A 12,082-nucleotide genomic window follows, 5' to 3' on the forward strand; every position below is an offset into this window, starting at 1 on the left:
CCCTTGCGGGATGCTTATATGCTAAACATATAATTAAGTCCTTGTTATACGTTACCATTACCCCTTCTCCCATCCCATCACAGAGCTTATCATAACCGACTGTAGCTTTTGTTTGTCTCCTCACTAAGCTGTAAATCCTGGGAAGATGGGGACTGTGTCTTGTTCTCTTCAGTATCCTCGGTGTCTGGCACATACTAGGTCCTTCACTGAGGACCTAGCAAAGGGAAGATGAGGAAGGGCAGAAGCTTGGGGAACACCAAAACCTACGGGACAGGCAGCAAGAGAAAACAATCAAAGGAGCAGTCAAAGCAACCACCAGAATGAGAGAAGAACCACAGGATGAGCATTCCCCGGAGCCAAAGAGAGAGAGGATGCTGCAGTGGAGGGAGCCAAGCAGTCAAGATGCTCCTGTCCTGCATAGGTTTCCCACCTGCCCCATTCCAGCTCTTCCTAGAGAACCTTTCCTGTCCACCATCCAGGCACCACGTCACTCTCCTTCCTCGCAAGGCTGGTTAGAACAAAGATGGACACTTGACCCGTCCATCAGTGGTGAGGTTTCAAGGGAAAGTAGAGTGAGGGCGAGGTCAGCACCATACAAGCTGAAGCCATGTGGTATTTATGAGGGAGCAAGGCCTCTGGGTAAGCAGAGGAAGCTAATAGTAGAGGAAGAAAGAGAATGAATGAACACAGTCTCCATTCCTAGTAACTTTCCAGTGCCCAGCTCCAGCCTCCGCAAGACCTGCCCTGACCCTAGGTTTTATGGGGTCCAATAAACCTCCTTTTATCCTGAGCTAGTTTGAGCGGACTTCTGTCCTTTCTACCTATCCAGATCCAACTAGAACTGTCTTTAAATGATTATATCTATAGAGATCTATATAAACGATATATCTATTATATAGATAATGCTTTTAAAGGATAGCAAATGTCCACGGACTCACGAAAATTTTTACCTTTACTGGAGATTGCCGACAACCCTCTACTCGTATTAAAAATATAGTCTTCACTTGCACTTGGAACGCTCCTGTTTAGAATTTTGGAGCTAGAAGGAAGCTGAGAATCTGCCAGCCAGGAGGGAGTTGATTGCCTGAAGACATATGCTGTTTAGTGGCCTAGAAAGGACTCCATTCCAGAAGTGCCGACTCCCGGGGATCTTGCCACCGATGTACCCTGCTCCCCCATCTCTAGCCTCAGAGAACCACATGCCAATCACTGCATAATCGTGCTGAGTACTCCGCCCCAGCAGTTCTCCAAATCCAACTCTAGGGAGAAACGCTCACACCCAGTGGCTTGTTTCTCTGTAGCAGGACCCCTCCACCAGGAAGGTGGCTTAAACGAATTCAAACCCACGGAGGATGGCCGGCGATGACTGCTCCATTACAGTCAAATGCCGTGCAAGATTCTGTTTGTTGAAATCCTGTGTTCCTTTTGTGCATTTTGAAAGTCACATCTGGCGCTGAACTTAGAACCAAGACTTTTGTGCCGAATGAAAGCAGTGGGATTGTATGTGTTCGGGGTTCGGGACTCCTCTGAAAGGCGCTCCCAGCCCGTCGTCCAAACTGGCACAGGATGTCCAGCCATGGTCGGCTTCCTCCTCCACCATTGAGGATGCCAATCATAACATGGCCTCCTGCCAAGACTCTGGGACCACGCTCCAGGGGCAGAAGGCAGATCTCCTGCCAAGGTCTCCAAAGCTGGGCTCCTCCCAGGCTCTCGTCCTGGAAGTGTCCTGGCCTCCTCTTTGGAAAAGGGGACATCAGTCTTCAGCTGATTCCTGACGTGGGGCGGGTTGGAGCCCTGGAGGCTGCAGGCCCTCGTCCAGCTCGCCTCTCACTCTCCAGCCCAGAAAGGCTGGTTTGCAGCGTCTGGAAAAGCATTTACTGGTTTGGTTGTGGTCTGTGCTAGCAGCCAAGCTGGCTCCCAGTGCCACATCTCCAAGCGCCACGTCCAATGCCGGCTGCTCCAGCCCGAGGACACTTAAGAAAGGTGACCAGGAAGCCCACTTGCATAGTTGCTGGGTGGCTGTCCTTCCTCCATTCTTTGAACTCAAGAATGTTTGTTTTTGTTGAATGAATGGAAAAAAAGGCTGCCATCCTTGTCTGAAATTCCTCTTCCAGCAGTTTTTGTGGCAATGCTTCACAGACTGAGTGAGAATAGTTTAAATGAAGTATTCCTGCATAATATTTCACTGGGCTTGTACCACATTGGTCTGGCTTATTATGCCATGTATCTTCCTAACCTTCTTAGAAAGGAGCAGGGGAATAGACCTCTTGTCTATTCTGTGTGTGGGGAAACTGAGGCCGAAGGAAACTACAGAGACTCACAACTGGGGGGACAGAGCCAGGAAAGGCAGCAAAAGCAGGGCCAGGGCTTCCCTGGTGGCGCAGTGGTTGAGAGTCCGCCTGCTGATGCAGGGGACACGGGTTCGTGCCCCGGTCCGGGAAGGTCCCACATGCCGCAGAGCGGCTGGGCCCGTGAGCCATGGCCGCTGAGCCTGCGCGTCCGGAGCCTGTGCTCCGCAACGGGAGAGGCCACGACAGTGAGAGGCCCGCGTACCGCAAAAAAAAAAAAAAAAAAAAAAAGCAGAGCCAATCTGAGAAAATGCACACTGATGGGGTAGATAGACTTTTCCTGACTTTAGGGTGTCACACAATTGTTAGGCACTGCGGACACCATGGGTGGGGAATTCTAAGGGCAAAGGAACTGGGTCCCTTTGCAAAATTAATTTGGGTAGCCCCCAATTTAAACCTGTACCCCAAGCTCCAAGCATGGTATTCTCGTACTGGTGCCCTAGGACCTAGCACAAGTGACCCCACCCTAGAAGGTTTTTCTAATTACTCAGTCCCCATAATCCTTCCCATCTAAGAACTGTTCCCCCAGTCACAGTCAGAACCACACCCTCATTCTTTACTGTTCTCAAATTCAAGTTAGTCTTCCCTCAACTGGATTACTAGCTGCTTCTCAAGGGCAAGGACTATGCCTTACATTTTGGAAACCCCAGTCCCACTTGTTTCCCACTCTTTGCCGAATGACAGGGTCATGAGCACAGCCCCAGGGGCAGGATCAAAGAAGGCAGTCTTTTGGGACTTGGGGGAAAATCTGTCTTGTTTTCCATAAGAATTGATGGGGGGAGGGGATCAACCATCTGAAATGACTGTTGGCAAAGAAACGTAGCTTCCTCTTCAGGTCATGGAAGGTGGCTCTGATGTTAGCTTCACACACAGAGAATGGATCTGGGGTGAACCCCTGATCAGCCACCCAGGCTGAGGCTACCCACAGGGAGATTTTTTTCTGCATCACACCATTAGTGTTCACGTGTGTGTCATGTGTGTATGACATGGTCCGCTAGACTGCAAGCTCCTTATATGCAGGGATACTTTAAAATTCTTTTGGACATCGTAACACAGTATCAGACACAACTGACACTGTTAACACTGTCTAATAAACATGAGCATTCAACCAGAAGAAGAGCCTGTAACCCAAGCTGGATAAATGAAAAGGACCATCTCACAAGTGGAGAGATTACGCGTATGGCCCTCGGTAGTTCCTGCCAGTCGGCTGCAGGATTGCATCTATAACTCTGATCACCAGGAACAGAATCTGAGAAGCTCCTCCACACCCTCACGTTCCAACCTCACAGCCCCCTGCCTCCAAGTGGCACCTCCCTGGCACCACCCGTATTAAATGCCATGAGTGAGACTCAGAATCAGGGCACCAGAAATCTGGTTCCATATGTGCCCTTGAGCAAGTGATTTCCCTTCCTGAGTCTCAGTGTTTGTACCTATAAAACAAAGGAATCAGCTAGCTCATCTCTGAAGGACACTCATGCTCTGAAAATCCAGTGGGCTAGAATAGCAGATAGGGTGTCGATTTGGTTATTTTTGATTGGTTTTCTCGTCTGCGTCTTGGCCATGTGTGGCCATCTTTACCGGGCTGAACAACACAATTATCTACATCAAATACCCCTACCTAGAGAGTGACTGTGTGCCCTACTCCAGAGAGGCCTGGATAGGACCTAAAGCTGCCCAAAGCAGGTGTGAAATGACTTTGAATGCTCTAATTTCCCTTATAAATTCATGTAAATTTTACATTCGTTTCCGTATTATTACTGAGTTGGGATAGAAACTACCTTCCCTATATCTTAAAATAAAGAGACCGTCCAGGAAGGGGTTTCATGCTAAAGTTGTTTGAGCTGAAGTACCAATCTATAGGTGTTTTCAGCGACACCAGAACTTCCAGGGCTAAAAATTCATATTTTGATGAATTTTTAGAAATTCATCAACTAGAAATCCCTCATCAGATATTTGTCCTTTTCTGTAAAAACGCATATTCCCTTGGGAATGGTCTAAAAGTTGAACCAAACTGAGACAAGGCTGAGATTCTCTTCTTGGATCTGGGAAGCCAGTTCCAGCAGGACAGTCTGGGGCTGTGCGGATTAGCAGTAGCTGGTGAGAACAGCTCAGGATTTTGATAAACTTCCATCAAGCCAACACTCTGATTTGACTCTGTCCTCCGGAACACGAAGGACATGCTGCTGCGGGTCCGAGCACCCTGGCAGGTCCTCCGGAAGCGCTGCATTTAGAGCTGGAACCATCCCTCCAAGGGACTTGGACTAATTGGCCAGATTAGTCTGGACAGAGATGGTGGACATGCGTCTCATGCAGAATGGATGGAGAGATCAGAGTGGGGGCAGGGTTGGGGGAGGCTCCCTGCTGTCACGGACATTGATTCATGTGGCTTCAGAGGTCAGAACCCAGACCAGCACTCACCTGTTTTCGGTTTGGGCTCAGCAGAGGGAAGCCTAGAGCCCTGTGAAAGGCAGGTGGGCCGCCTCAGCAGGAAGGGAGCATCCTGGTCCTGGGAGAGTAGAGGCAGGAGCTAGCTGGCCACTGGGTGATGGGATTCTGTGAAAGAGTGGGGTGCATGTGGAGATGTGGCCCCTAGAGCCCCTTTGAGGAAGGATTGCTGCCCAGCTGTGGGGAATGTGGTCAATGGTCAGTGGTCAGCCTCCAGCATCGGCTCTTCAGGTTTGGCCTCGGCTGCAGGGAGCCTCCTCCGCTGGGGTTCACGTGTGGTGATGGGGAGAAGCAAGGGTACAAAGGCTGGACCTCCAGGCCCGCTGCAGGACACCCCGATGGACAGTAATCACTTCGCAGCTAGGTTGGCCAAGGCTTTGTTGGAACTGCATCACTGGGCATCTTCCTCTGCCCTCACACTCCATCTCAGCCTCTACTTCTAGAAAACCTACCTGAGACAGAAGAATACTGCATGGGACTGGGCACCCAGAGATTCTAGGTGATCACACTGTCATCACTCACTTACACCTGAGTGAGAATGAATTCACTGAAATCTTTACAGAGAACAAGTTCACACAGGTGTAGCTTCAGGAAATGGGGAGAAAAAAAGTCACAGGACAAGGCGGATAAAAGACAATGGATTGAGTTGTACACTTTAAATGGGTGGTATGTGAATTATATCTCAGGAAAACTGCTTACAATTTTTTTTTAGAGAGAGACAACAGAGTTGCTGTAAGACGGCCAGTCCCTCCCAATCTCTGCTAGGAGACGCCAGCACTGCAGTCCTAAACCAGGAACTAAAAGGACCCGCGTGAGACCCGTGGCCCCTCAGCCAGGCTGTCTGTCCCCACAGAGCAGATTGGGCATGCCCAGGGCCTGGTTTTCAGCCCTGGGAGGCTCAGTGACAACGCCTTCCTCACTGTGTCCCCGAGTCCAGAGGGAGGGGCCCTGCTACCAGCCAGATCCCGATGCGTCATTTTGTTCTCCTGAAACTGGGGTCCGCAGACTTCTCCTGTAAAGGGCCCCCCATGGCAAATATTTTAGACTTTGTGGGCAACCTGATCTCTCTGGCAACTACTTAACCCTGCCGCAGTAGCACAAAAGCAGCCACAGACACCACATAAATGAATGGCCCTGGCAGTGTTCAAATAAAACTTTATTTACAAAACAGGCAATGGTTCAGATTTGGCCTGGGGACTATAGTTTGCTGACCTCCGTCCTAGAGTCATGGACTAGCCTACTTGGAAGTAATTCCCGGCCGTGAAACAGAAGGGTTTTCTCTATTTGAGATCCAATCAGGCTCTGTGCCTTTGGTGTCTTCCAGGTCTCCCTGGGGAAATGGGACCAAATGGTCTATATATGTGACATAGATTTCAGTTTAACTGGGAACAGAGACTGGTAGAATATGGTTTCTGCTCTCAAGGAACCCAGTCAAGTTCTGGAGACATGTAAATAAGCAGATAATTCTCATTCTGTGTGATAAGTGCAGAAGAAATGTGGGTACATATACATAGGTTTGGGCTAAAACCATCACTGGCTGTTGTCATCAGATCATTAGTTTGGGGACTGGGTCAGTTGGCCCTCAAGGTGGGCTGATGAAGTGGCGTCTTTAGCCCATCCCAGTCTTTGTACTCTACAGAGAACTCGACTTTTTCAAATTCATCTTGGAAACAAGGACAAAGAAAATCCCCGCCTGTCACCGGGCCAGATCCTGCAGGGATTGTTTTGGTGCACAAGCCACCAGGAAGGGAGGGTGGTCGTGGCCATTGTATGGGAAAGGCCAGGGGCTGGGTGTGGCCTCGGACGCCCCCTTCCAGTTTCCTGGGCCTACTCGGTATATTGCAGCTTGTGTGTGTGCTTTTCCGTCTGCTGTGCCACCCCGCTGCCCTTGCAAGCCCTGTCTGTGGGTGCCCTCTGGTGGCTTGCAGGCTGGAAAGCCTTAGTGCCTCTTAAGGAAACAGGCAGACAGACAGGCAAGGAGAAAGCCTGAGAATCAGTCGCAGAGATTTCCCCCAGGCTCCGCCTCCCCGACCCCAGCTCCCGTCTCCCCCTAGAGATTCTGGGATGTATCCAGAGCTTGCAGAAGGAATCGTTTTCATTCCTGCCCCGATACCTTTCGTCTTTCAATTAGGGTGATTCATACCATCAAACCATCCCGGAGACTCGGCATTCCGGACTGTTCATGGCAGAGAGGGCACCCGAATCTTCAAAGGCACCGAGGGCTAATGGATAAAAAGGCAGCTGTGAATTTCCTGTTGGGGGGCCATTTCTCCTTTGCATCTACCCTCAGCGCTGAGTCGCTGCCCTCCCCGCAATCCTGTTCCTTCAATGTCTCCCACAGCTGAGGCCTCAGTGGAGAAGCATACTCTCCTCCTAGGTGTTGAATCCTCTAAGGAGAGCATTTCTGGTGAATGTGATCCTTTCGAGAGAACAGTTGCTCTGGCTGAAGCTCGCATGCTACTCACCCTCAGTGGAGGCCGTCCACATGTTTTCTTTCTCAGCCAGGGGCAGGGTCTGTGGCCCGTACCTTCAAGCTATGCTGCTGATGGCTGCGACCCTGGCAGTGCCCGTCCTTTGCTGAGCAGTAACGTTGGTAGAACTCAGCTTTTGTTCCAGGCCCATTCCTTTCAGTCCCCCTGCCCTGGGCCCGCTCTTCCACTTTCATAAAGCATCCTCCATCCTCCAAAAATCTATGTACACTGATATTCAAGTGCCCCTCCCCAAGGAGCCTTGCCTTTTCCAACCTATATTTCTTTTGGAAAAGGACATTGTCCTGGGAAATAGAAGACCTAGATTTTCATTCCAGCCCTTCCATGTGACCCTGGACAAACCACTTTCTCTCTATAATAAGGTCCAGGACAGTGATTCTCAACTTGGCTGCACATTAGAATCACCCAGGAAGCTTTTCTTTTTTAATTTATTTATTTTATTTATCTATTTTTGGCTGTGTTGGGTCTTCGGTGCTGCGCACGGGCTTTCTCTAGTTGCGGTGAGCAGGGGCTACTCTTTGTTGCGGTGTGCAGGCTTCTCATCGCGGTGGCTTCTCTTGTTGCGGAACGTGGGCTCTAGGCGCACGGGCTTCAGTAGTTGTGGCGCACGGGCTTAGTTGCTCCACGGCATATGGGATCTTCCCGGACCAGGGCTCGAACCCGTGTCCCCTGCACTGGCAGGCGGATTCTTAACCACTTCGCCACCAGGGAAGCCCCAGGAAGCTTTTTAAAAGTACTTTTTGTTGCCGGGGGCTAACCCCAGAAAGTCAGATTCATTTGGTGTGCGGCGGGACCCAGGCATCAGGACTTTTTACACACTCTCTCGATAGTTCTCCCGTGTAGTCAAGTGGAGCTGTTCAAGCAACTTCCAACCAGCAGGAGGGTCAGAAGTTTAGGTGGGTGAGGAAGGGGAAGTCTCTGAGAGCCCTAGCATTGCCCCCTACTATTTGCCTACATGTGAAGCCAGACCTGGATTCAGGAAGTACATGTGGAAGGCCATCTTGAGCTAAGAGAAAAGCACAGGACAGCAAGGGCTGAAGTAATTAAGGAACACAGTCTTTTTATAAAAACTCTAAGCAGATCCCTTTCCGGCCTCCGGAACGGAGGTGTGGCTGCATCAGATCTGGAGTGACTGAGCGGCAGCCAACCTCATGTTTAGCAGTCGGTCCATCCTATAACTAATGACGGGGTTACAGGAAAAGTACAGGGGCCTGAGTCCAGACAAGTCTGGAGCTGGCTTGGCCCCGGAAACACCATGTTAACTGGTCCTGGGGCCCAGTGCCCCACCCACATGCCTACATGTCCAGAAGACTTAGCAAAGCCCTGTAGCACATTGGTTAACTGCATGAACTCCTGATCCAGTCTGCCTGGGTTGAAATCCCAGCTCTACTACTTCCTAGCCTTGTAACCTCGGATGCATTGTTCAGCCCCTCTGTACTTTGCTTCCTTCTATGTAAGATGAGAATAATAATAATGTCTACCTCTTAGGGCTGTTCTGAAAATTAGATGGGTTGGTACCTGAGCTATGCATGGCACTTAGAATGTGCTCAATAAATATTTCCTCTTATTCAGAAGAAACCTCATACTGGAATGGGGGTCTGAAGACCTGGCTTTCCCTCCCAGCTCCATCTTTATCCAGCTGTGTGTTCTGGGATAGGTGACCTCACTTCTCTGTGCTAGTGCCCTCTGTTCCAAACTGAGGGGTAAAACTAACTCCTTTAGTCTAAAATCCTCCATGGATCCCCACTGACCTCATGATAAAGTCCCAGGTCCCTCTCTTGGCCTTTAGTGCCCTTGGTGTCTCCAGCCCCTGCCCTTCCCTCTAGCCTCAATTCACAGAACACCAAGGTGGTCATGGCTGGTGAGTAGTCATGTAAAGCATCATCATACCATGGCCCTCCTCTGTTCAGAGGCTCCCCATGGCTTCTCGTGCAGCATAGAGTACGACCCAAGGCCCTTTGCACAGCCTGTCTTGCCCCACAATCTGACCTCAGCTCCCACCACTGTCCCTCTCCACCCCGGTACCCAGTTCTCCGGTTTCCTGGCTGTTCCCAAGACACCAGCCTCTCCTGCCTTGGGGTCTCTACACTTGATATTTCCTCTGCCTGGAAGCTTCCCTCAGAGCCTCCTGGCTCAGGGCACGTTCTTGAGGCCTCGGTTCAAACTTCCCAAGACACCAATAAATAATACATAATAAAGTCAAGGGGCTTCCGATACAAGGGCTGGGCAAGGGACACAACCACGAAACAGAACAAAGCAGGATGGAGAATAAGTATGTATCACAGCAGAAACAGTTGAGTTAACTTGATGAGACAGCCTGGGAGTTCTTCTACAGCTCTGGAGAGAGAAAGATCAGAGTGGACTGCAGCCCTTCTGGAAGCTCTGAACCATGAGAATAGCCTTCCTTGACCACCCCGCACACAATAGGATGCTGCCCCATCATCCTGTCCTATGTGTCCCAGCAGCCCCACCATCCCTAATGGACTATATATTTGCTTACGGTCTATCATCTCCCCTTCCACAATGTAAGCTCCAAGAGAGCAAGGACTTTGTTCGTCTCCTTGCTGTGTCCCCAGCTCGGTGGACCATGCCGGGCACATACTAGGTGTCCAGAAACTGTGTTGAAAGATGAAGGATGCTGGCTTGCTTACTAGAGGAGGTTGTGTTACTGCAAGGAACTCCCAGGAAGGACATATCTCAACCAGAAAGAATTAACCTCTTTTACCTGTGATGTCGGGCATGGAGACAGATGGATGTGGAGGATATATTAGGAGCAGTGGGAAGATTCCTTGCCAAGGTCCTCAGACCAGAACACTGGGGCAATACCTACCACCTGTGAGCACGCAGAACAGGAAACCTTGGAAAGCCATTTAGCTCAGCCCCATCTAAAGACTAAACCCTGAGTTTAGGCTGATGGTTTGTTCTGTCTAAAAGGCCTCAAGAAAGGAGACAGCACTCCAAGCTCACCACATCGGCCCTGCCCACCATGATACCTCTGGGCACCTGGGAAGCCACCAGAGGCTGGTGGCTGCCTGGGCTGTCCCGCTGTGGGCAGAACACTCCTTTCTGTGTCTTACTTCTGTACTGCGTTACCTGAGCACTCGGTGGCTTCCGAAATTAAGCCACATGGTTTGGTGACAGATCTCTGCAGGAAAATGCCAACCTTTAATTGTCCTCATGACTCTTCTGAAAATAGAATCCTTTTTATTCAAAGTTTAGTTCAGTTAATGTTCCCAATATAAATGAATAATCTAAAGTGTAAGCAAATTCTCTCACAGGCTACGCTGACAGTGTTCCTCTGCGCTATTCTTTTTTTTAAAGCCACTTTTACTTTGGGTTTTCTAAATAGGCAGCTAAACTTAGTTAGAACTCATACACAATCTTTTAATTTTTTATTTTAAATTATGAAACATTTTTATGTTTCATAAATAATAATGATACAAACAATAATTATGATACACGTTATATTCTCATTACCTAAGTTACAGAGATATTGGCACTTTGCTTCTGCTCTTTTTAAATAACAATTTTTCCTTTTAATAATTTCTTTGAAAAATGTGGAACACTTGGCGAATGTGCTTGTCATCCTTGCTCAGGGGCCATGCTACTCTTCTCTGTATCGTTCCAATTTTAGTATATGTGCTGCCGAGGCGAGCACCCTCTGCTCTATTTAAAGACCTTTCCTGGGCAGAGCCTAGGCCCGGCTTTCCCTGAACCTACTCAGAAGTCCCCACCCTCATGACACTGCACTGATTTCCCTCGAGCATTCTGTGTGCTGGGGAGGGCAGAAAGGGGCAATGAGGAGTACCTGCCCGCACACCTGGACTCCCAGACCTGTGCCCTTTGTCCAGTTCCAGCGCCAAGCTAGTCTGGTGGGACCCAAGAGACGCCATTGGTCCCCAGAGTCTTCCAAGGGTTTATGACATAAGGGGTGGGCAGGGGACACACACAAAACAAAACAAAGCAAGATGGAGAAAAATTATGTAAACATATCAAAACAATTGAGTTAACTTTGTGAAACAGCCTGGGGGTGCTTCTGGACAGAGAAAGACCAGGGTGGGCTGGAGTCAGTCTGGAAGTTTTAAGACCCAACTCAAAGCTCACTCCTTCCAGGAAGACTTCTCCATGGCTGGAGGAGCCCTCCCCTCTGCAAGTGCTGTTGCACTAATCCTCATGTGCACCTCGCAGGTGGCACTGAGCAGTCACCACCTTCTCTTGTGATTATTTAAGTACGAGGTGAATCACCCCCAGGGAAACCTTCCCTGGCCCTGTGAGCAGAAGCCTGTCTATGAGCTTCATTGCTCCCCAAACTTCCCTCCACTGTGCCACTGAGTCCAGTGTAGTGGGACTGGCTGCTCCCACATCTGTGTCCCTCACCAGACTTAATACCCTGGGAAGGGAGGACCCATGTGGGCCTAGTTCATTGCCATGTGCCCCAAGCCTTGTGCAGTGCCTAGACCATGATGGGCCCTCAACCAATATTTGTTGCATGAAGGAATCTCCCCTACCAGAATGCAACTGGGGGCATGCTTTATACTCTTTGTATCCTTACCTACACTTATCACAGTGTTGGCACCCTAAAGATTTTCTAGCTGAATGAATGAATGAAAGGAAGATTTCACAGCAGAGATGGGACTTGAACTGGGCCTTCAAGGATGGGGCAATCCAGAAAGTCCCAGAAAGAGTGAAATGGTTAAGATTCCATCAGCTTATTACTGTGGTCCAACTCCCTGATGGGGTCTCTCATATTAGACCTGGTTAACAATGGGAGAATCTACCCAGAGGCATAATAGGGAAAGT

General features: G+C 49.6%; 1 non-coding gene across 1 annotated transcript; it reads right to left on the minus strand.

The window, feature by feature from the left end:
• Positions 1 to 10,833: 10,833 nt before the first annotated feature.
• Positions 10,834 to 10,940, minus strand: LOC117307755 (U6 spliceosomal RNA). Its single transcript, XR_004521634.1, has one exon. It is a non-coding gene; the product is annotated as a U6 spliceosomal RNA (small nuclear RNA).
• Between the last annotated feature and the right edge of the window lie 1,142 nt (positions 10,941 to 12,082).

Source organism: Tursiops truncatus, chromosome 13 (genome assembly GCF_011762595.2).
Source record: "Tursiops truncatus isolate mTurTru1 chromosome 13, mTurTru1.mat.Y, whole genome shotgun sequence".
Classification (NCBI taxonomy): domain Eukaryota; kingdom Metazoa; phylum Chordata; class Mammalia; order Artiodactyla; family Delphinidae; genus Tursiops; species Tursiops truncatus.